We start from the raw sequence: 22,194 nt of genomic DNA, 5'->3' as shown, positions 1-22,194 counted from the left end.
TACCTGAAGGTTTAAGACAGACAGAAGGACACACAGACATGGACAAGGCTGTGGAAATATCAGAGGAGATTAGTATAAGGAGGGTAGTGACCAAAAAAAAAAAAAAAAATCCTGCCAGAATGAATTCCTAACTTTGCATTGAGTGCCAGAAGTGTGGGTACCATCGGCTTCCTCTTCAGTGCTTCCATTTCTCTCGGAACAGATGAAACATGCTGTTTTGGTTAGCTCTCTATGTCTCTCTCTCCCCTGGGGCTGGAAGCCCCTTGGAGGCTGGGAGTAGAACTGTTTCACTTACGTTCCCAGCTCCTGGCACAGCGCCAGGCACATAAAAAGAGCTCAGTCCATTCTGAATGAATGAATGCTGCAAGTGTAAGGATGTTGGCTTTTAGTTGGTGTTCATGATGGAGACTCTGAATATCTTTTTAGGTTTATCATTTTGGGTTTTTCATTGTGATTGCACAGAGTAATCACTGGAATAACTAGCTCTGATAATAACTTGTTTTTATTCACGGTGGAACTAGCCTGTTGAAGTGAAAGATTTGAGCACAATAGTTATGAAACTGTACCCCCTGCCTTGACCGTGGACACTCACTTACAAGACACTCGAGAGCCACAAATCGAAAAACCACTGTACTAGAGGCTTCACATCAGCGTTGTCCAATCTGCTGCTCTCCTTATTCTCAGCATGACGGTTTGACTTAACTGTTCTCTCTGAGCTGGTCTTCCTACCGTTCAGAGTCATGGTGAACTTCCATACAACCAAAACTCACTTTCGGCATAGGTTTTGCTATTGTTGTTTTCGTCATTTCACGTATGACTTGTACATTGGCCAAGATACTTTCATAGCTGGACTAAAGAAAGGTTAAGATACCGTCTTCTTCCCAAGGCTTCTGTATAACTTTTAGATGACCCAAGGAATGGCAATCATCTGGGTTCTTAAAAGTCAATCTTATGGCCACTTACTCAGGGAGAGGGCAAGATCTATGTTGGAAGATGGCTTAATCTAAGATGTTTGGATGTCTTTCTTTTGCACTGCTGCTCTGTGTTAACATTTTCCAACATATTAGATCTTGGAAACAAGCATGAAGAAAAGCATAAAATGAGATCAAAACATGATCAGCTCCCTCTGAATTCTACCTTATGTTTTAGCCAGTCTATTGGCTCCTTGGCTTGGAGTAATTTCAAATTCCCACTGGCTTAGTGGCAAGACATCTTCTCATTCTTTTCTAAATACACTCTTCCTTTAAAAAAAATAATTCCTCCCCACCACCTTCTCTCTTGTGAATTCTCTTTTTAGAATTCAAAGTGCAAAGAAATTCATAAATGAAATAGAATACATTTTTGAGCACTATGTTCATTGTTGTTCCTAGCTCAACGGAGCAGTAGAATATTTCAGTAAAGAAGTTTATAGTTTTGTTTTGTTTTGTTTTGCTATGAGTTGAGGAGGCTATGTTATCCTTGATAATCATCTCAGTGATACCATGTCTTGGTACCCAGTCAGCTGAGGCACAATACAAGTATCATCCAACCTTGATTACGTTGTGCATACAAAGGCAAAATTTTGAGGGCTGTGGACCTCTCAGGGCAAGGAGAGTGTCAAACTCTCCTATTAGCAATATCAAAATATGATTCCAGAGAACCCATGATGAGAGATTCAGATGGGATTATATGATGCAAATGCAAAGGATGGGAAATCCAATTTTAGGTCAGTTGCCAGCCCTTGGCATTCTGGTGGCTCTGTGAAGATTATAGAAAGTAGAAACTTCACTTCTGAGATTCTGATATAAAGCTAATATGTTATAGTAACCTCTTCTATCTTGGAGAACTGTGTTAACATCCGTATCCCTACAGAGAGGAATCTAAGTAATTATTACAACTAACATATCAATTTATTATTCTCAATGTGCATTCCTAAGAGCTAATAAGGAGGGAAATGATAAATTTATAGGTTAAAAACATAAAAATCATTTGAATTTAAAACTTGAGATGCTAGCACATGTCCTTTTGTTTAAATTATGGCTGCCTCAAATGAACCTATGTCTCACAGACATAGAGAGCAGACTTGTGATTGCCAAGGCAGGAGGGTGGGGGAAGGAAGGGCTGAGGATTTGGGGTCAGAAGGTGCAAACTATTACATATAGAATGGTCCTACTGTATAGCACAGTGGTGCTGAGTAGCTCAGTGGTTAAGAATCGGCCTGCAATGCAAAAGACACAGGAGGGCTGGGTTCCATCTCTGCATCAGGAAGATCTCCTGGAGGAGGGCATGGCAACCCACTCCAGTATTCTTGCCTGGAGAATCCCATGGGCACAAGATCCTGATGGGCTGCAAAGAATCCAAAGGGTCACAAAGAATCCAACACAACTGAAACGACCGAGAACTCGCTGGATAGTGCAGGGAACTATATTCAGTATCCTGGGATAAACCATAATGGGAAATGACATAAAGAAGAATGTATATATGTGCAAAACTAAGTCACTTTGCTGTCTGGCAGGAATTAACACAGCATTGTAAATCAACTAAGCGTCAATAAAAAAATAAATGAAGACAAATAATGAAGTATGGCTGCTGGTGCTATCTGTACTTACACAAGAAGGTCTGTAATAATCTTCCATGGTAGCCAATGAAAAATTTCTTCCCATGCTGCCAACTTAGTGAGCATAAATTACTGGGAACTTTATATGGAATAAATTATGTTCTTAAGCCTTCTCAGATGTGCAGCCAATAGAGATTTTAAAGCAGAAAACGAAATGCAAAATTGAGCTCGAAGGGGCATTTGTTGTGTTTGGAACCCTCTCTGGAGTAGCTTCCTCTCTAGCTCTGGGAGGGGATTACGGGCGCTGCCTTCCAACACCAGGCTTTCTTAGCCACACGCGGCTCTTCAGAAACCTGCATGTGGTTTGCTTCTTAGATTTAAATAAAGCGATGTGGACTATTGCAATGTTGATGTGGCAATGGGCCCTAGGAAAAAAAAAATGGAGAACTCTGCTCGAGTGACAGACAGGACAAAGAGGGAAAGTGTCACTGACCCCAAATGTGCCATCGCCTGACTTGCGTGCTTTTGCTGAGAACCCTGTGCTACCATCTTTTTTTGTACGACCAGTGTAAGTGCAATTCATGGGCACTCTCAAATCCACGGTGAGTTTAATTGATTTGTGGCTTTCCCCACTGCTGACGATGAAGTGGTGCTTTGGCTGTTGAAAGGTGAGGGGAACTTGATTTCAATGCAGAGATGAGATGAGATGCAGCATTCTGTAAGCTGACAGATGGAAATTCTGCTTCAGAATTCATTATTTGACGTGGAAGATAATGGTGAAAATTTGAATCTTTGAAAGAGTGCAGTGGGTCAAAATACAATCAGACCATTGCAAAGTTAAATGAATTTCACTGGGAAATACATTTAGATGGCAGCTTCTAGGTTCCCTGATGATCTTTCTGAGAGCTTTTTCTATGTCATCTTAAGTTTCCCTCATTCTCTTTGAGCTATTAAGGTGCCTGACTCGAACTTTAGATGCATGCATGTATGCTGAGTAGCTTCAGACACGTCTGACTCTTTGCCACCCATGGACTGTGGCCCACCAGGCTCCTCTGTTCGTGGGATTTTCCTGGCAAGAATACTGGAGTGGGTTGCCATGCCATCCTCCAGGAACTAGAACTTTGGGTCTGTGTAATTCCTGACACATGAATGGAAAATGCTATTCCTTATCTGAAGATACCAGATATCTTGTGGGATTGATACTTTCTTGGTCTCCTATGAAAAAGTTGAAACTACATGGCTTTATCTAGTTTATTAGTAGAAAATTAACTGAGTCATTTGAAAAGACCCTGATGTTGGGAAAGATTGAAGGCAGGAGGAGAAGGGAAGACAGAGGATGAGATGGTTGGGTGGCATCACTGACTCAATGGACATGAGTTTGAGCAAGCTCGGGGAGTTGGTGATGGACAGGGAGGCCTGGCGTGCTGCAGTCCATGGGGTCACAAAGAGTCAGACATGACTGAGCGACTGAACTAAACTGAACTGAAGTTACAAAATAGCATCTGTTAATTGTAATTAATCAAAAAAATTAAAAAGTCATGAAAAAATTCTTTTTAATAATTTCTTTTCTAATCAACTCCCCTCCACGGTTTTCAAATTGTACACATGGATTCTTTGATGCTTGTCTTTGAAGGATGGAACCTATTTCCCAGAAATGCAATAGAACTGCTTTGGAAATTAGGTAATAAAAAGCAATCGTGGCTTCTGATTTGGGTGCAGGCTTCTCTCTCTTTTGGATCTCTGGCTCTGGGAAGCCTTACAAAAAGGTCTACAAGGGTAGGAACTGAAGTCTCTGCCAAGAGCCAGTGAACCACTGAGCCTGCCAACAAGTAGGAGAGTGAACTTGGAGCCAGATTCTGCAGCTCCAGTCAGTCTTAAGATGACCTGAGCTCCAGCCAATAGCTTGACTGCAACCTCACAAGAGATCCAGAAGCAGAACCACTTCACTAAGCCATTCTCAGATTCCTGAGTCTCAGAAACTGTGTAAGATCACAAGTGTTTGTGCAACTTGCCAAGTTTGGGGCTAATTTTGTACAACAATAGATAGCTTGTACATCACTCAGAAGTAACTTGCACAGTGTCTGGTGCTGTCTAGGAGCCTAAAAAATATTTGTGGAGTGCATGAATTAAAATGAATGAATGAAAAGTTGAATTTAGATCCTTCCCTAGCATTCCCTACTATTTAACAACCTTTTAACTAGCTTCAGAGTGTTTCTAAGAAAGGGTCTCTTCAATTATTAAAAGTTCAGCCATTCAACAAATATTCATGACTGTTACTGTTTGTCAATGAACAACCCTTTCACTGTGAAATATTGTGAGCCCATTGGAGCATCTTCCAAGCTTTTAAAAAGAAGTGGTTGTGGAAGCTCTCTGTTTAAAACAGTTGAAAACTAGGTTTGGGGTTGGGGAGACACAAGTCACCAAGAAAAGTGAAGGATTAAGAGGAGGACAACATTTATCTCTACACTGACAAACTCAAGGTATTCATAGGTGAGAATGAGACCATCAGTGAACAGAGGGATATAAATAGTGTGAGACATTCAACAGTGAGTGTGGACAGTGAGGGGGGTGTGGGTGTGCCCCGAGCTGCCTTTTGGGTCAGATGACCTGGCTCAGAACCCCACCTCTTCCATTTTACCAGTTGTGAGAACTTAAGGAACTCATTCAATCCTTTGAAATCTCATCCACACATTAAGTAAGCAAAGAGTATGATGCAGGATTTTAAAACAGATGAAAACAGGTGAAAGGTTTAGTCTACTTCCTGGCATGTAGTAAATCCTTCAAGAATTGTTATTTCCCTTTCTTATGATGAATTGTCATGTCTCCTGCATGGTTAGGCCTCTTTCCTGCTCACATGATCCTCCCTATGTGGTTCTTTGCTATGTGTGACGTGTTGAGGTCATCTGAAAATATGGAGTCACGGAGTATAATTAGGACATGGTTGGATTCATCTGCTACTCTAGAGGAGCCTGGTAAGATGAGATGAAGGGAGCCTGGACACATCTACAGTCTTTAAGGATGGACACTACAGAAGATGCTGAACACGCGCGCTGCTCTTCTTTCTGCTCCATGTGGCTTTCTGCTTAGGTGTTCTTTCTTCTTCGGTTCTAGCTTTTAACTGGTTTCTTGAAGAGACCAAATGCACTTGGAGGCTCCTCCTGGACCATCAGTGTGACCCTGATGGTTGGTCTTGCATATCTCTAAGCGGTCACTCTGAGGTTTGAGCTACCTGGGTCATTGCAGAAATAGTTCAGCCAGAAGATTTCATGGCTCTTTAGTGAGAGAATGCCGGGAGGAAAGAAGGAAACCCAGAATGGGCCTGGAGCTATGCCGCGTCCTCCTTTCTGCTCTTACTCTTGCTCTGTGCTTCCGCTGCAGAGGCACTTTGGAATTTGCCCAACAAGTGAGTTTATAGGTAGATCCCACTAGAATATTATTCAAGCCCTTTGAGACACATCCGCAAATAAATATGATGAACAAATTAAATGTAACGTCTAATGATATTAAAGCTACATTTCTGTTCTGTTCACTATTTTTTGTTTTTTTGTTCTGTTCACTTTCATATTAACCTGTGTCTTCCAAGTTTGACTCCCATTTGTTTTAGATATTTAGCAAGATAAAACACACCTTTTAACTTTTTTAAAGTCCTGGTGGGAGGAATTGGAAAGCATCATCGAGAAAATTCTGTAGAATGCCCCCTCCTAGGGGTAGAGAAACTCCATGGAACCCTTCCTTATCTTTATAAATCTATCTCTCCTTGCAACTTATAAAGAAAAATATCCTAGAAGATCTGTGGGATTCATAGCTTCTTTTTGCTCTAAATCCATTATCTCAGCATTAAAAACATATGGCATGGCAATTGTATCAATGAGAGTTTAGAGAAAACATGGAAATAATTTTATTTGTAAGGATAAACTAGATTATGCTGCTGTAACAAATTAGCACTAAAGTATTGGTGATTTAACAGAACAAAGGCTTTTTTCTACATATCAGTGGCAGGTTGGCAAGGGGATTCTGTTCCACGTACCTACACAGAGTCCAAGATGATGGATGCTCTACTATCTATTGCTGGACCACCCTGAATTAATCCCTGGAGAAGGGCATGGCAACCCACTCCAGTGTTCTTGCCTGGAGAATCCCATGGACAGAAGAGTCTGGCGGACTATGGTCCATGGGATTGTAAAAAATTGGACACAGCTGAGCGACTAACGCTTTCACTTGAATCAATGGCATCCTCTGTGGCTGCAGCAAGGGAAGAGATTACTGAAAGGCTTCATGACCAGAAGTAGCATTTGGTCTTTCTTCTCATACCCTGTTGACCAGAACTAGTCGTCTGGCTAAGCATAACTGCCAGGAGTCTGGAAAATATAGTCTTTTATGTTTTTGGAAAGCAGCAGAAAGCCAGATATTGGTGAGTGCCCGTGTTGCCTACCACATTACAAATGTAATCCCTTCAAGAAAACCGAGGACTAGCAGGGGCTGTGTCCTAGGTCACAAAATAATCCAGGGACAGAGTCAGTACTAGAACTCAACTCTTTTGGTACCAGCTATTATTTCTGCTGTTATTTTTGCAGCAGTTAACTCCTTCCTCTGTGGGAAATAATGGCACATGGATAGGTGGCACTGGTGGTAAAGAACCTGCCTGCCAATGCAGGATACACGGGTTCCGCCAGGGTCCAGCCTCGGCAGGATCCAGGGGTACCCTCAGGATGCCCATGGAGGAGGAGAATTCCATGGACAGAGGAGCCCGGTGGATAACAGTTCATGGGCTTGCAAAGATTTAGACATGACTGAAGTGACTTAGCACATAGCACATGCAGGGTAAATCATCAGGTGTGAATGGAGAATGATGACCTTGCTGTGATTTTTAAATTATCCTTTTTTATCATATGCCAGGCAAAGTTTATTTTCTGGTTGTGGCTTAGAGGAGTTCCAGGCCATATCTCACTAGCAGAGAGTTTTCTTTTTCTTAAGCAAAAATGATTTTTTTTTTAACACTCAAGTAGTAACAATATCCTGTATATACTTAGACAGAAACTTCTGAAGTCATTTTCAAGTATCTTTTCTCATGTGCTTTACACATAATGTACGAGAAATAAGGAGGTTGCATGTCACTGACTTAATTTTACAGATACCCAAGGCAATGAGAATACGCACACAAGCTCACACAGCCAGTGAGTGGTGACCCTGGGACTAGAATTCAAAGCTGTGATTTTCAAAACTGGTACTGAAGCACAAGCTGGTTTGCTTCCATTCTTTTTCCTAGCATTGTGGATTTCCTGGTGTAAAATGAATAGTTAGGTTACTTTCTCCAAGCTTCAACAGCTTTTCCGTGATAGGAGGAGGAGCATAATTTGACTCTTAACCTTGGATGCTTTTTCTAGATTCTTATGTTGAGAAAAATATAACACACTTTGACATCTGGAGGGTGTTACATTGAGGCTCAACTTATGTCTCCAATACTCTTCTGAAATACAACAAATTTTTTTTGCTCTTTTTGTTTACCTTAATTGGGAATAATAATATAACGAAGACATGGTATTAAAAGAATGCCTCTCATATTCCATATACTGTATTATATATATAATATATATTATACATATTCCATATATATATATATATGCTGTTCCTTATTACTCAATATTCTGGGACAATCAAGAGCAAAGAAGGAATATGAAACAAAGAAGTAAACTCAGCTCTACAAATTCCCTTTCTATATCTACTTTCTATTTCTTAGAAGCTTTCAGAGTACTGATGGACAGTATATGTCATACACAGAAATTTTGTACAACTGATACATCTCCTGGGGCTAATGGTTGCAACTAATAGAACCTTGAAACTCCAATACTTTGGCCACCTGCTGCGAAGAGCTGACTCATTTGAAAAGACCCTGATGCTGGGAAAGATTGAGGGCAAGAGAAGAAGGGGATGACAGAGGATGAGATGGTTGGGTGGCATCACTGACTCAATGGACATGGGTTTGGGTGGACTCCAGGAGTTGGTGATGGACAGGGAGGCCTGGCGGTGCTGTGGTTCATGGGGTCACAAAGAGTCAGACACAACTGAGCGACTGAACTGAACTGAACTGAACTGAATAGAACCTTGGGCTAATGGCTGCAACTAATAGAAATAATAATGCTTGCTTCCAGTTGTAGCTAATAGAACCAGGGTAGAAACTGGCTTGATCAAGAAAAGAATATATTACCTCCGGTAATGGAAAAGAGGAGGGAAAAGCTAAGTGTGCAAATAACACCCCTAGGAAATGATTTTTTATCTTTTGGTTCTGCTTTTCTTTATGTTGACGTCATTCTCAAGTAGATTCTTTTCGAGCGGCAGCAAAGATGGCCACTAGTACCTCAAAGATTATGGTTTTGTAATTTAACTTTTTTTTTTTGTCTTGGTAGTTGCATCAAACATTTCAGGGTTAATAACCATAGGTTTGATTGAGTCTCATGCCCAGCATTGGAAAAGTCACAATCGTTTTGATTGGTCAGATCTCAGTTATCTGTCAACTGCACTCAGTGGGTGGAGTCAGCTCTATTTAAGCCTTAAGGACTGAGATACAGAAAATGGGTGTTATCTTAACAGAAAATCCAGTTTCTATTACATAAAGAAGGAATGGATGCTGCGCAGAGAAAAATTACAGATATCTATTCCAGTACTCAACTATATTCTCGAGTACTCAACAAATGCAGGAGAGAAACATAGATTATTACCGCCAAGGGTGTTATTTTATGTTGAAAGCAAAGAGAGCTAGGATGCTAAGGACAGGTGGAAAAATCTGATAGATGAAGTCAGATCTCAAGTTACCTTCTTCTCTTTAACACTACAGTTTCCCAGAGCTTTACACATGTAATAGAAGTTGATAATAATTTTCACAATTTTAATAGAAAAAATATATTGGGGGAAGGGAAGGTCTATAAGCTATAAAACAAAATTTTGAAAGTTTGTAAGATATAAATCCATGGCTGATTCATGTCAATGTATGGCAAAACCCACTAAAATATTGTAAAGTAATTGGCCTCCAACTAATAAAAATAAATGGAAAAAAAAAGTTTGTAAGTGATCAGTCTTCTTCAGGTAAATAAACTTGGAGATGCTGATCTACTCTTTAGATAAGATAGCTTTTCAATCCCCAGGCTCCCTGTTATTCCATTGGATTTACCTTTGCTTAATTGGTAAGCAGTGCTGATCCCAGATACAACTGACTTCGAAGAGGAAGCTTATTTTTGATGTTCTAACTTTCTAAAAATGCCAGTTACTGGTGCTCCAAGCCTGGAGTGCAGTTATGGGACAACCACTTCCTTCTACAAATCATGTCCATTTATCTCTGTGGGCAAAGCCCATCATTTTCATCTACCTGTCATATCTAGTTTTGGTGGAACTCATTTGCAACCATCATACATAAAATATTCCCTAAATACCAAGTAAATTGATACAAATCCATCAACAGGCTATGCTTGTAAATAAACTCTATCAATTGATACTTGTATAGCACACTCCTACTTCCTAAGTTCTTGCATGTACACCATCTCACTTGATCATTATGAGAGCTCTGGAAGGCAGGAAGGACAGATAGAAATATTACTTTTCTCCTATCAAAACTAATGAAACAGAGATGGAGTGATCTGCTCAAACATGACTACTGTGAGGTTTGGAGTCCAGACCTCAGGTTTTTCCCACTACATCTTGCATCTGAATTTGGGTGAAGGCTGTAGTGTTCATTGGAAGGTTCAAGAAAAAACTCAGGAGTCAAATGAACAAGGGTTTTAAGACTGATTGCTGATTGTTGTATGGCTTTGGGCAAGTTTCTTAATCATTTAGCCTCAAATTATTCAACTGTGTTGTTTTAACCATTCCATACCTCATAGGATTCTTGTGATGATTAAATAAAATATTACGTGGAGAGTGCTTAGCAAAGGCTCTGTATGTAAATTCATACTTCAATATTCCAGGTATTGTTCTCATCTTATATCTCTAAATGCTTATTTAACCTTCATTCACAAAGGGAAATAAAGATTTGCCTCATTCATCTGGATTGCTCCATGCTTATGCCTCTGTTAACTGCATCTTTTAGGTATGGCTAAAACGGGAGAGCAAATTGCCTGAATCAGTCTCTTACCTCACCATATTGACATAGTGAAGTCGTTCAATCGTGTCTGACTCTGCGACCCCATGGACTGTAGCCTACCAGGCTCCTCCCTCCGTGGGATTCTCCAGGCAAGAGTACTGGAGTGGGGTGCCATTTCCTTCTCCCGGGGATCTTCCCGACCCAGGGATCGAACCCGGGTCTCCATCATTGCAGGCAGATGCTTTACCCTCTCACCATGCTTGCATCTAATTGCTTGATCTATCTTTTTTGCCTTCCTGATTATCCACTATAAAGCCAAGTATCTGTTATTTGTACTCAACAGATTATAAGGTTAATACTATCCTGCATATTCTAGGAGATAAATATAAATTCTGCAATATGATTAAACAATTTAGACTAATGTAAACAACACTACCTCCCATTGGAGGCCTGTTTTTCAGACTAAATAAACCTCAAAGAAAGTTATTTCTCCCCTTTTACTTTCTTTTGAACTTGTCCCAATTCAGGCAGCATTATAGATTTCCCCAGTGTTTGTTTTATAAAAGGTAGGCCAATTATTTCCATGCAGCCCCAACATGGATCTTCGGTAACCTGGCTTTGAATATGATAGCCAAAACATCCATTTCTTTTGAGCAGAGCCTCATCAGCGAGTGATTTTGTCGAGTAAACGCAAAGGGAAATAGGAAGTGTGTTCCTGGAAGAGGGCAGGCTTTCCTGTTGGTCCTGATGCTTTCTTTCATCTCAAGGTGTCAGAACTGGAGCTCAGTGATGGGAGCACTGGTCCATGGTGGGGCCAACTTTCTGCCAAGGGGAGTTTCTAGTCTAATGGTGGAGGCAGAGAGTCAGCAGAAAATAAGAGGCGGTGACTAAGAGAGTGGGGCTGTGAGCATGTGGACGGGAGCGCTGAGCGCAGATTTGGTGTCGGGGGGATTCTCCAGGGTGATGACATCCAAGGAGAGGGCTGGAGGATGAGTGTGGATCAGCCACATCAGGATTTGGTTGGGGGAGGAAAGAGGCAACTATTCTGGGCCAAGAGGAGATGCAAGGACTGTGAGGAGTGAGCAAATTTATCGGGATTAAGGAGCTCAGAATTTAAGGAGCAAGCTGGCTTCTCTGGCAGCTCAGAGGGTAAAGCATCTGCCTGCATTGCAGGAGACCCAAGTTCGATCCCTGTGTCAGGAAGATCCCTTGGAGAAGGGAATGTCTACCCACTCCAGTATTCTTGCCTGGAGAATTCCATGGACAGAGGAGCTTGGCAAGCTATGGTCCGTGGGGGTCACAAAGAGTCAGACAGGACTGAATGACTAACACTTTCACTTTTCACACTGGCAGGAGAGAAGGCAGAAAAAAGGGTAGGGACCAGAATGAGGCGAGAGTGTAACCTTGGAAACTTCCCCCATTCTACACCCAAATCCACAAAGGAAGAAATGACCTCTGATGTCCCATTCTCTCCCAGGGGAAAGATAGTGAAGTCAAAGTCGCTCAGTGGTATCCGCCTCTTTGTGACCCCATGCAGTCCATGGAATTCTCCAGGCCAGAATACTGCAGTGGGTAGCCTTTCCCTTCTCCATGGGATCTTCCCAACCCAGGGATCAAACCCAGGTCTCCCACATTGCAGGTGGCTTCTTTACCAGCTGAGCTACAAGGGAAGCAGGGGAAAGATGATTCCCTTTAAAACCCAGATTTTCAAGGGATTGAAAGAAAGTAACACTGATTGAGCACTCGGTGATATACCAGGCACAGTTTTAGTTACTTTAGATTATTTAAACAATCCTGTGGCACAGGCACTACTGTGGTCCCCAGTTTATAGATGAGGATATTGAGACAAGGGGAGAGAAATGACCTGCCCAAGGCACTCAGCTGAAGACTTTCTTGGGACTGAATCTGAGGGAGGCTGGCTCCAGGGAATGTCCCCTCCACAAGGAACGCTTGTAGCAGTAAGCCGTCCCATGAGCTGATTCAGGAATTCCTTTAGAGCTTCCAACAGTGCCATGGCAACTCTAGAAAGCTCTCCTGAAATTCACATACGGCATTTACTCTTTCATTGTTGAAATTTTTGGTCAGGACAATGTTTTAATAAGACCTGGTTATGAAAATAATGATGTTCTTAAGCTCAACTTATAACTACTATTGCAAGTTATGGAGGTTTATCATGAAAGAACTTCCAGACACCTTTTATCTTTACTTTTGCTTTTTTTTTTTTAACATGAGTAATGAAACTAGACAGGTCACTGTCCGTTAAAGTCAGTAACATTTCCTGGTTTCCAGGAGGTGACAACAATGACTTTTCTTTGCCTTTTCAGCATGGCTACACTTTGTTGAAATTCAAGATCTGCTTTTATTATGACTTATTCAGGATTTTATTTTACTTTGCAATTTTTAGCACAATTTCTCTCTCTCTCTCTCTTTTTGTTTTTTTTAGATTGTGTTACACGCTTTTGTCCCCAAATGAAAATGCAGGCTCCAGCCATACTTCCAACAATGCCTTTTTGGATGTCTTGTTCAGAAGTTCATATGTTAGGATGTCAAAGGTACAATACGACTTTTGATACATGGGTTGTAGCAAAAAGTGAATTTCTAGAGAATACACTATAATTTCAAGAAAAAAAAGTTTAAAAAGTGAAACAGATTCCATAAAAAAGAAGCTAATTTTAAACTGAGATGTCTTTATCCAGGGGATTTGTTACTGATCTTTACATGACAACCTTGGAATTAACATTGCCTTGCTAACATTTCCAGTGCATGTATAACTTCTGACTAAACTATGCTCTATCAGGAAAAAGAAAGTCATGTTTGCTAACTGTTTTCAAACTTGGCAGATTTATTCTGAGAGTACCAGTCAAGTAAATCAGATTCAAAAACAAAAGCATTATGTCATATTTATAGTACCAGAAAAATGTTTTTATGAAAAATAATTAAGGACTATCTATAATTAGTTCCTGGAATAGTTGTTTTTTTTTTCATTGTTTAATTTTTTTGTTCCTGTCAACAAACATTTGTCATATTAGATCAGGTCATTTGAGTTTTGCATCCTATTTCGACATTTCTTCTAGGACATGTGAGCATGGGCAAACACTTTTTAATTATCCTGATCAAGTGTGGGGGACATCTTTTTGCTGACCCCACTTGTAATCAACTGTGATCTTCTAGAAGCAGGCGAATTGATTGCTTTTATCTTTCCCAACTAGTCAGAAGAGTGGGTCATATATTATTCTACCCTTTGGAAAAATGCAACCCAGTGATTGATTTTATGACTGCCGCTGGCAGCAAATTCCTCAGAATGAATTCTACCAGGTGAAGAAGTATTTCCTCTAACTTGCTTTAAATTTCCTTAGCATTAACTTCTCCGAGTGGCCCAGCCTCTTATGGGACAATGTAATAAGGATCTATCAGTTTTACTGCCCAGCACCTATCTTTAATGCCTAAGTAAATCTCTCTTACTTTCCAGCCCTGACTCTGTAATTTGAACTTCTCAAATCTCTCGTCATGAGTGAACCCACCCGGCACTGAGTTTCTTGCCCTGCTCTGGCGCTCTGCCTTCCCTGAACTACATGCCTGTAGGTGAGAAAGTGAGAAATAGAGACAATATCGCAGATGGCCATGTATGATTCTCCTCCACAATGCTGTGCCACTGTGCTCGCTCATATCTATCTTCTCTTCACACAAAAAAAGGAAATTCATGGAAGACAACAAAAAGTTGCTTTGAAAAATTTTTATCTAGTTCATATCCACAGACAGTGCACCCTGGGATTTTTTTTTTTTTTTTAATTCTATAGAGAATGATCTATAGGGGCTTTGACATATCTTTGCTTTAATTTCTACATCCCATGGCAGGGGTGGGGGCGGTGTCAAGCTTTCTTTTTATTTAAAACACTAGGCATCTATTTCTTTAAATAAATGGAGACCTCAAGCATTAGTTACTAGTCAAATCAAATGATAATACAATGTATAACTACTCAAACTCCACATTTTTCTCTAGATTTTTGCCAGGATACACGTCATCTCCATCTGCACCCCCAAATAATATTATTTCTAGTGTCTTAGTTTTGTAATGCCACTGTCAAGCTGGACTTACCTGATGACAAGAAAACTTGTGTAAGACTTTCAAACCTTAAGTGAAAAAACTGTATCGTAACATATTTTGTCATTTATTTACTGAGGTATATATGAGAGAGACAAGATGCTTTGTGCTTGTTGAGTAAATTGGCTTTGAAATTGTATATTTAAATCGTGGAGGCAAGACCCAGAAGGGTCAAAAAATAAATAAATAAACATCAAATTGGCATACATACTGAGGCAAGGATGATTTTAATTTTGCTTTCCTTAATGGCTGTTCTGTGAGGAGGAGATGACAGAGGAAGAGGTATGACAAACCAGGAATGCCTCTGCAGTGATGCTCTTTTGCCCTTTCTCTCACATTCTTCCTTCCCTTCCTTTCTCTCTCTCTCTCTCCTCCTATCTTCTTTCTCTTTTATTTCCATCAAAGATTATTGAGCACCTATCATGTGTACACATGGTCCTGGGTTCTGGGATACAATAGTCAAACAGAAATAGTCTCTGAACTCAGAGCAGGAAAACTGCAGTCACGAAGCAATTGCATGAAGTGCCTGAGAAGTCCTCGTCCAGGAATCGGGAGCATGGGTAAAGAGCCACCGTCCACGATGTGAAGACTTCCGGTGGGGAGCCATTTTTAAACGGATGCTCAAGGGATGTGCAGAAGCGAGCTGGAAGGAAACAGAGTTTGGAAGAGAAAAGGTCATCTGTGAAAGAGACGGAGCTTGTGGCAGACAGGCTGAGGGAAGTCCAGGCGGGCAGGAAGGCTGGGTTGCTGCAGGGCAGGGAGGGCCGAGGGGCAGGGCTCCAGGGAAGAGTTCACTCCTGAGGAAGGACACCAGGACTCAGGGGGCCAGCTACTGCTTTGGAAACAGAAGGAAAAACAGTACCTGGGAAGCTATTTGGGGAAAAGAAGGTGTTCTTTCCCCTAAATCTCATAAAGATTAGTTTGAGTTCAAATAATTACAATAAAGTCTTTTGAAGTAGCTTCAGAACTTAAGAAAAGAGGCCATTAGAGATTCAAGAATATACCAAACATTTATATCCATGATCCCCCTCCCTAGATAGGGACCACAATATGGGATATGGGCAGACTAGCTGGGTGTAATGGCCTTTACTCTCTCTGGAAACTAGCAGAGGCTCACTTGGTGCAGAGATTTTTTTTTTTTTTTCTCTTTAAAGGCACTTGTTTCAGCATCAGGCACATACAACTGAGAGATACCACAGAAAACACCTTTCCAGGTATGTAGTACTTTTCATTCTAACTTTCAAACCTTTTTTGTTTTGTTTTTTTTGCTGGTAAAAGCCACGACAGTCATAAAAATTAATGTTTTTGCTTTCCCACACAGGGGGAGGATCAGTCTTTTGTTGAGTGGAAATTAATGATCAGAGTTAGTAGAATATTTGAATCAGTTCTAATGAGGTGGATGAGCCTATAGCCTATCATACAGGTGATGTTAAGTCAGAAAGAGAAAGATCAATATTGTATATTAACACATATATATAAAATCTAGAAGGATGGCCCTGATGATCCAACTTGCAAGGCAGCAAAGGAGATGCAGACATAAAGGGCAGATTTTTGGACACAGTGGGGGCAGGGGAGGGTGGGATGATTTCAGGGAGCAGCACTGAAACATATACACGACCATATGCAAAACAGAGAGCCAGTGGGAATTTGCTGGGAACCCAAAGCTGGTGCTCTGTGACAACCTAGAGACGTGGGATGGGGTGGGAGGTGGGGGGAGGTTCAAGAGGGGAGGGAATGTGTGTACACCTGTGTCTGATTCATGTTGATGTGTGGCAGAAACCATCACAATATTGTAATTATCCTCCAATTAAAGATAAAGTTTAAAAAATAGAGGTCAGAGTCAAGATCCCCCTGCCCATCTACACATTGGTGCAGAAAATAATTGCTCTGACTGCACCTGCAGACAAAAGGCCCAGTGCATCTCCATCCATCCATCCACGTCCCCATGACTGACAGGAGACCAAGGGCCATTCAGCTTCAAGTGGAAAAGACAGCTTGCTAGACTAGGCCTCTTTGGAGCCCAGCACAGCTCTGCCATGTGGCATTGTGACTTGCTGGACATCAGGAAGGCAATTTGAGTCCCCATCATCTTCCATATGCTCTTCATGAATGAGTTCAACATCTCAGTTTACCGACCTGCTTGTCTGTCTTAGTTGATCCCCTAATTTTGTTTTTGTTTGGCCTAATGAAGGCAAGTGTTTAGGAGAGATATCTAAGATACAGGTTCTAGTCAGCAAATGTAAGAATATATTCTGAAATTTGGTTGGGAGACTCAGTGTAGGGTCCCAGACTACCATTCAGTTTCTGACCTTAATAATCTTTTATATCAAAAAAATTAAAGCCAAAATTTTCATACCAAAAAAATTAAAAATTGAAGCAGAAGTTATATGCCAAATCATTAAAGAGGCATGATTCATCCATGTTCTCACTGAGGCTGACAAATACTTTGGGTACAGAGACAAGCAGAATGGGACTAGGGTCTTCATGCTTTAGGTTGAAAGTGAAGTCGCTCAGTCATGTCCAACTCTTTGCGACCCCATGGACTGTAGCCTACCAGGCTCCTCCATCCATGGCATTTTCCAGGCAAGAGTACTGGAGTGGGTTGCCATTTCCTTCTCCAGGAGATCTTCCCAACCCAGGGATTGAACCCGGGTCTCCCACATTCTAGGCAGACACTTTACCATCTGAGCCACCAAGGGAGCTTTAGGTTGATATAGTGTTTAAACATTTGGAACCATGTTTTTCTCAAAGGATATTTAGGAAAAAACTCTTTTGCTTAGACATATTTAATGCATGTAGTTGATATTTAAATTTTAACTTAAAAGGGATTTTAAACTGAAATTGTTTTATACTATACTAATACCAGCTATAATACCCTAGTCTACTATACTTATGACTCTAATACTATGCTAATGGACTTCCCTGGTAGCTCAAACAGTAAAGAATCTGCCTGCAATGCAGGAGATCCTGGTTTGATCTCTGGGTTGAGAGGACCCCCTGGAGAAGGGAACAGCAACCCACCCCAGTATTCTTGCCTGGAGAATTCCATGGACAGAGGAGCCTGGGGGTGGGGCTACAGTCCATGGGGTCACAAAGAGTCAGACAAGACTGAGCAACTAACACTTTCACTTTTCATACTAATACTATGTCTATATCTATATCTATCTATCTACATTTGGGGGAGAAGGAGAATAGGGGTCAGGATCATGTGTGTGTTAATTCAGATTCAAAGAGGCCAATCTGATATTTTGAAAGACTATGTCCAATTTCATCACTAACTGAACAGGCACATTTGTGAAATACCCCTTTGTGAGGCAGGAACATTACCGTGTCCCCTTGATCCCAGAATACTCCTAGAACTTTTTCCTGAATCTTCTACAGAGAAGGAACTCAAAACACACTTGCTGAACCGGATAAAATAATGGAGCAAGCACAGCTGGTGGCATCTAAGGATGCTGAAACGCTCAGCGCGCGTGTCCATGCCTGAACCCTGCTTCTACTAACTTCTTTCCTGCCTATTTCCTGTTCCAGATATAAAAGTATCCATAACTGGGGTAGTTGACTCAAAACAACAATGATGACAACAACAGAGCAGTAACGACCTAGATTGAGCACTCACTATGCATCAGAGACTGTGCCATGCACTGTGATTTTCTGTGATCCTTACAGCAGCTGGAGGAGGTACGTTGCTATGATTATTTCTGTTTCACAACCAAGAAAGCCCAGGCTTAGAGAGGAACGGCTCAGTGTCATGGGACTAGTGCAGGGTGGAACCAGAACTTCAAGTTGTTTTCTATGGTCTGATTCTTGATATCATGCTGTTAATCATTTTCCAAACTCACCAGGCTGGACCTTAAAGCACAGAAGGTTCTAGAAAATCTAGAAAGATTTCCCTGCACCTCAGAACATCCAAAGCAAATTTAGAGTGGGAAAGCACTCCTTGGGGCCAATTCTTTCCTTCTTTCTTCTTCCTTTTTCTCATGACTCTATTAAGCTCTGCCAGGCGCTGCAAGACACTTGAGTGTGTGTGGGAGGGCCGACTGAGAAAGACTCTGCGTGTTCTGATCTTCTGCCTTCTTCCTGTTCTTCCCACAGGACTGATGGGCTAAACAGACTTAATGCTTGGCTGTAGGCATCCCTGTGGAAGACTCCAGCAGACCCACATGTCCTACGGTTCAACTTTTCAAACCTACCTCTTTGTAATTCCTAAGTAGGAGTCTGAACTCTGTTGTCATATTTCAGTTTTACAGTTTCTCTGAAATATTTTGATCCAAATATGCCCTTAGAGTCATGCTTTATTAATGCGATATGACTCATATTAGTGACTGCTTGTTCTTCAGCCATATGCCCTGAAAAAGTTATCAGGTTTCATTGTTTACCCTAAGTTAAAAAAAAAATTCCATGCTCTCCGACCTCGTGACACCTAAACCCTGCTCATGCAGTTAAAACAGGAAAACTAGTTATCTGATATCATGAAGGCAAATCAGCTTGTAGAAGCCCTCAAATGTTTCCATTTCCACTGGTGTGAGGGCATTGTGGGAGCCATGGATTATTCATCAAGAAAGCACAGGAGAGAATTTCTTTTTTGTTTGTTTGTTGATTTCCAAAGTAAACCCAAGTATGAAGAGATACAGCTGCGGTGCCTTTATTTTTCATTGTTAGCACATATCATTATGTCATCCTGGAAGAACTGCCCAAAGAAATAGAAAAAAGAAATTACCACGTGGATTGCTTAATGGCCCTCCTCCTGCCTGCCTGCAGAACTGTCTGAGAAAGGAACATGCACACACATTAGTCAGGCCCTCGGGGTTAGAAGGCTTCTCACCACCAGCAGTGCCAGGGTAGCCTGGGAGTCGGCAGAGCAGGCTTTGGCAGGCCACCAGAGAAAGGGCATTTCATAATCAAGAACTTACCCGAGAGGATTCTGAGCCAGCAAGACAGTGTTGGGAGTCCAGGGCTGGGGAAGAATGAGCGGATTTATTCTGTGGACCAAAACCTCTGCACTTAGAGATATTTCCTTTCTAGTTTTGATTTCCTTTTATTTTAGCTGCTGCATTTTTTTTCCCCTCACCAGATTTCACTGTTCTGTCTTTGGTGTACCTGACTGAAGTGTTACACAAATCCATCACTAAAGAATATACTGGCTATACATTGGGGGGGGCGGGGTGGTAGTGATGGAAGAGACCCTGGGTTTCCTAATAAGATATAGGAATAACAAACATTTATTGAGCAGTTTTACTAAGTGATACTAAGACATGCATGAGGTAGCTCAGGTAATCCTCTGAACCTAGCATTTGGGTACTATTACCAAGTTAATTTCAGTTGAGGTAACAGATGCGTGGAAAGGTTAAGTAACTTACCTGAGATCACAGAGCAAGTAAGTCACAAAGGCAAGACACACAGCCCTGTAGCTTGATCAAGTTCATGGTCTTTTTTTTGTTTTGTTTTGTTCATGGTCTTAAGAGAGACTCTTTGTTCCTCCAAATGGGGATGACCCGTCTTCCTTTGGGTCCACCAGGAGCTGTTGGCAGTGCCTAGGTCTCCGTATTTACTTAAGGACCTATTATGTAATGGGACCTAACTAATATACCACTTAAAGCTACAAGAGGCACATTGGGTTGAAAGACAGTCTGGCGATTTCTTATAACACTAAACACACTCTTCTTGTATTATCTAGCAATGATGTTTATTCATATGAGTTGAAGATTTATGTTCACACCAAACTTTGCATATGAGCGTATATAGCCACTTTATTCATAGTTGGCAAGAATTGGTACTTTTCAAGTTGTCCTAGTAAGTGACTGGATAAACAAACCATGGCACAATCAGACAGTAGAATGTCATGAGACAATAAAAAGAAATGCACTCGTAGACAGACATGGAGGAAACTTACATGTACTGTATGCAATTCCAACTATATGACATTCTGGAAAAGGCAAAACTACAGAGACAGTAAAAACCCCAGATGTTGCTAGAGGCGTCATGGGGAGAGAAAGGCAAATAGGTAGAACACAGTTTTTGTTTTTTTTTCTCACTTTTAAATTTATTAATTTTAACTGAAGGATAATTGCTTTACAATATTGCATTGGTTTCTGCCATACATCAATAGAAGTCAGTCACAGGGACATACATCCCCTTCCTCTTGACCTCCCTCTCACCTCCCATCCTTCCCATCCCTCTAGGTTGTTGCAGAGCCTAGGTTTGAGTTCCCTGAGTTATAGAGCAAATTCCCGCTAGACATCTATTTCACATGTGGTGATGTGTATGTTTCCATGGCAACCTCTCCTTTCCTCCCACCCTCTCCTTCCTTCCCTCCTCCCATGTCCGTAAGTCTCTTCTCTGTGTCTGCGTCTCCACTGCTGCCCTGCAAATAGGTTCATCAGTACCGTCTTTCTAGATTCCATATATATGTGTTAATAGGCGATATTTGTCTCTCTTACTTCACTCTGTATAATAAGCTCTAGCTTCACCCACCTCACTAGAACTGACTCACACGTGTCCTTTTTATGGCTGAGTAATATTCCATTGTGTATATGTATCATGGCATCTTTCTCCATTCATCTGTCGCTGGACATTTAGGCTGCTTCCATGCCCTAGCTACGGTAAACAGGGCTGCTTCCATGCCCTAGCTATGGTAAACAGGGCTGCACTGAACACTGAGGTCCAAACACAGAGGGTATTTAGGGCAGTGAGACTATCCCCTATGATGCCTAATGGTGGATACATGTCTTTATACATTTGCCAAAACCCACAGAACATACAACACTGAGTGAAGCCTGATGTAAACCATGATCTTTAGCTAATAATAATGAATCAGTGTTGGAGCATCAGTTGTAACATATGAACCACACCAAGGCAAGACGGGAATAGGAGGACAAGGTTGGGAAGGGATATGAAGGGATATACAGAAACTCTTTATACAGTTCACTCAAATTTTCTATAAATCTAAAATTCCTCCAAAAATGTATTAATTTAAAGAAAAGACTTTGGTGAGTTTGGATCGGAGGGACCGGGAGACAGGAGGGAGTGTTTTTTCCCTGTCCTACCTTTTGCATGTCTATTCAAGGTAAATTAAAAGTTAAAAGCCAGTAAAGGAAAGAATAGGGGCCCAGACAGTAAAGAACCTACTTGTAATGCTGGAGACCTGGGTTCGATTCCCGGGTTGGGAAGATCCCGGGGAGAAGGGAATCACTACCCACTCCACTACTGGGCTGGAGAATCCCATGGACAGAGGAGCCTAGCAGGCTACAGTTCATGGGGTCACAAAGAATCGGACACATTTGAGTGACTAAGGGAAGAATTCTCAACTTTAGGTATGATCCTGGGGCTATGGCCTATTTTGAATGGTGGAGTCCCGGTCTCCTGTATTCTCGATGCAACAAAGGAGCCATGCTCAGGAACCACCTGCTTGGACCAAAGGCGGCTGGGGTAGAGTCAGAAGGTCTGAGGTTGGGAGCGACGATAGGGCTTCATGCTGCCCACTCT

The 22,194-nt window shown here is 41.4% G+C and overlaps 1 long non-coding RNA gene across 3 annotated transcripts in view; it reads left to right on the top strand.

Moving 5' to 3' along the window:
* The window catches only part of LOC110150016 (uncharacterized), a 37,499-nt gene extending 18,161 nt beyond the window's left edge, over window positions 1-19,338 (top strand). Inside the window, exons 2-5 of one of the 3 annotated variants that reach the window (XR_011491878.1) lie at window positions 13,051-13,159; window positions 14,077-15,923; window positions 18,241-18,390; window positions 18,805-19,338. This is a non-coding gene — a long non-coding RNA (uncharacterized lncRNA). The remainder of the gene's footprint in view (window positions 1-13,050; window positions 13,160-14,076; window positions 15,924-18,240; window positions 18,391-18,804) is intronic. The other 2 variants (XR_011491879.1, XR_011491880.1) reach the window with 2 other exon arrangements.
* Window positions 19,339-22,194: the final 2,856 nt, after the last annotated feature.

Source organism: Odocoileus virginianus, chromosome 16 (genome assembly GCF_023699985.2).
Source record: "Odocoileus virginianus isolate 20LAN1187 ecotype Illinois chromosome 16, Ovbor_1.2, whole genome shotgun sequence".
Lineage (NCBI taxonomy): Eukaryota > Metazoa > Chordata > Mammalia > Artiodactyla > Cervidae > Odocoileus > Odocoileus virginianus.
This window is presented reverse-complemented; position numbering and strand designations above follow the sequence as displayed.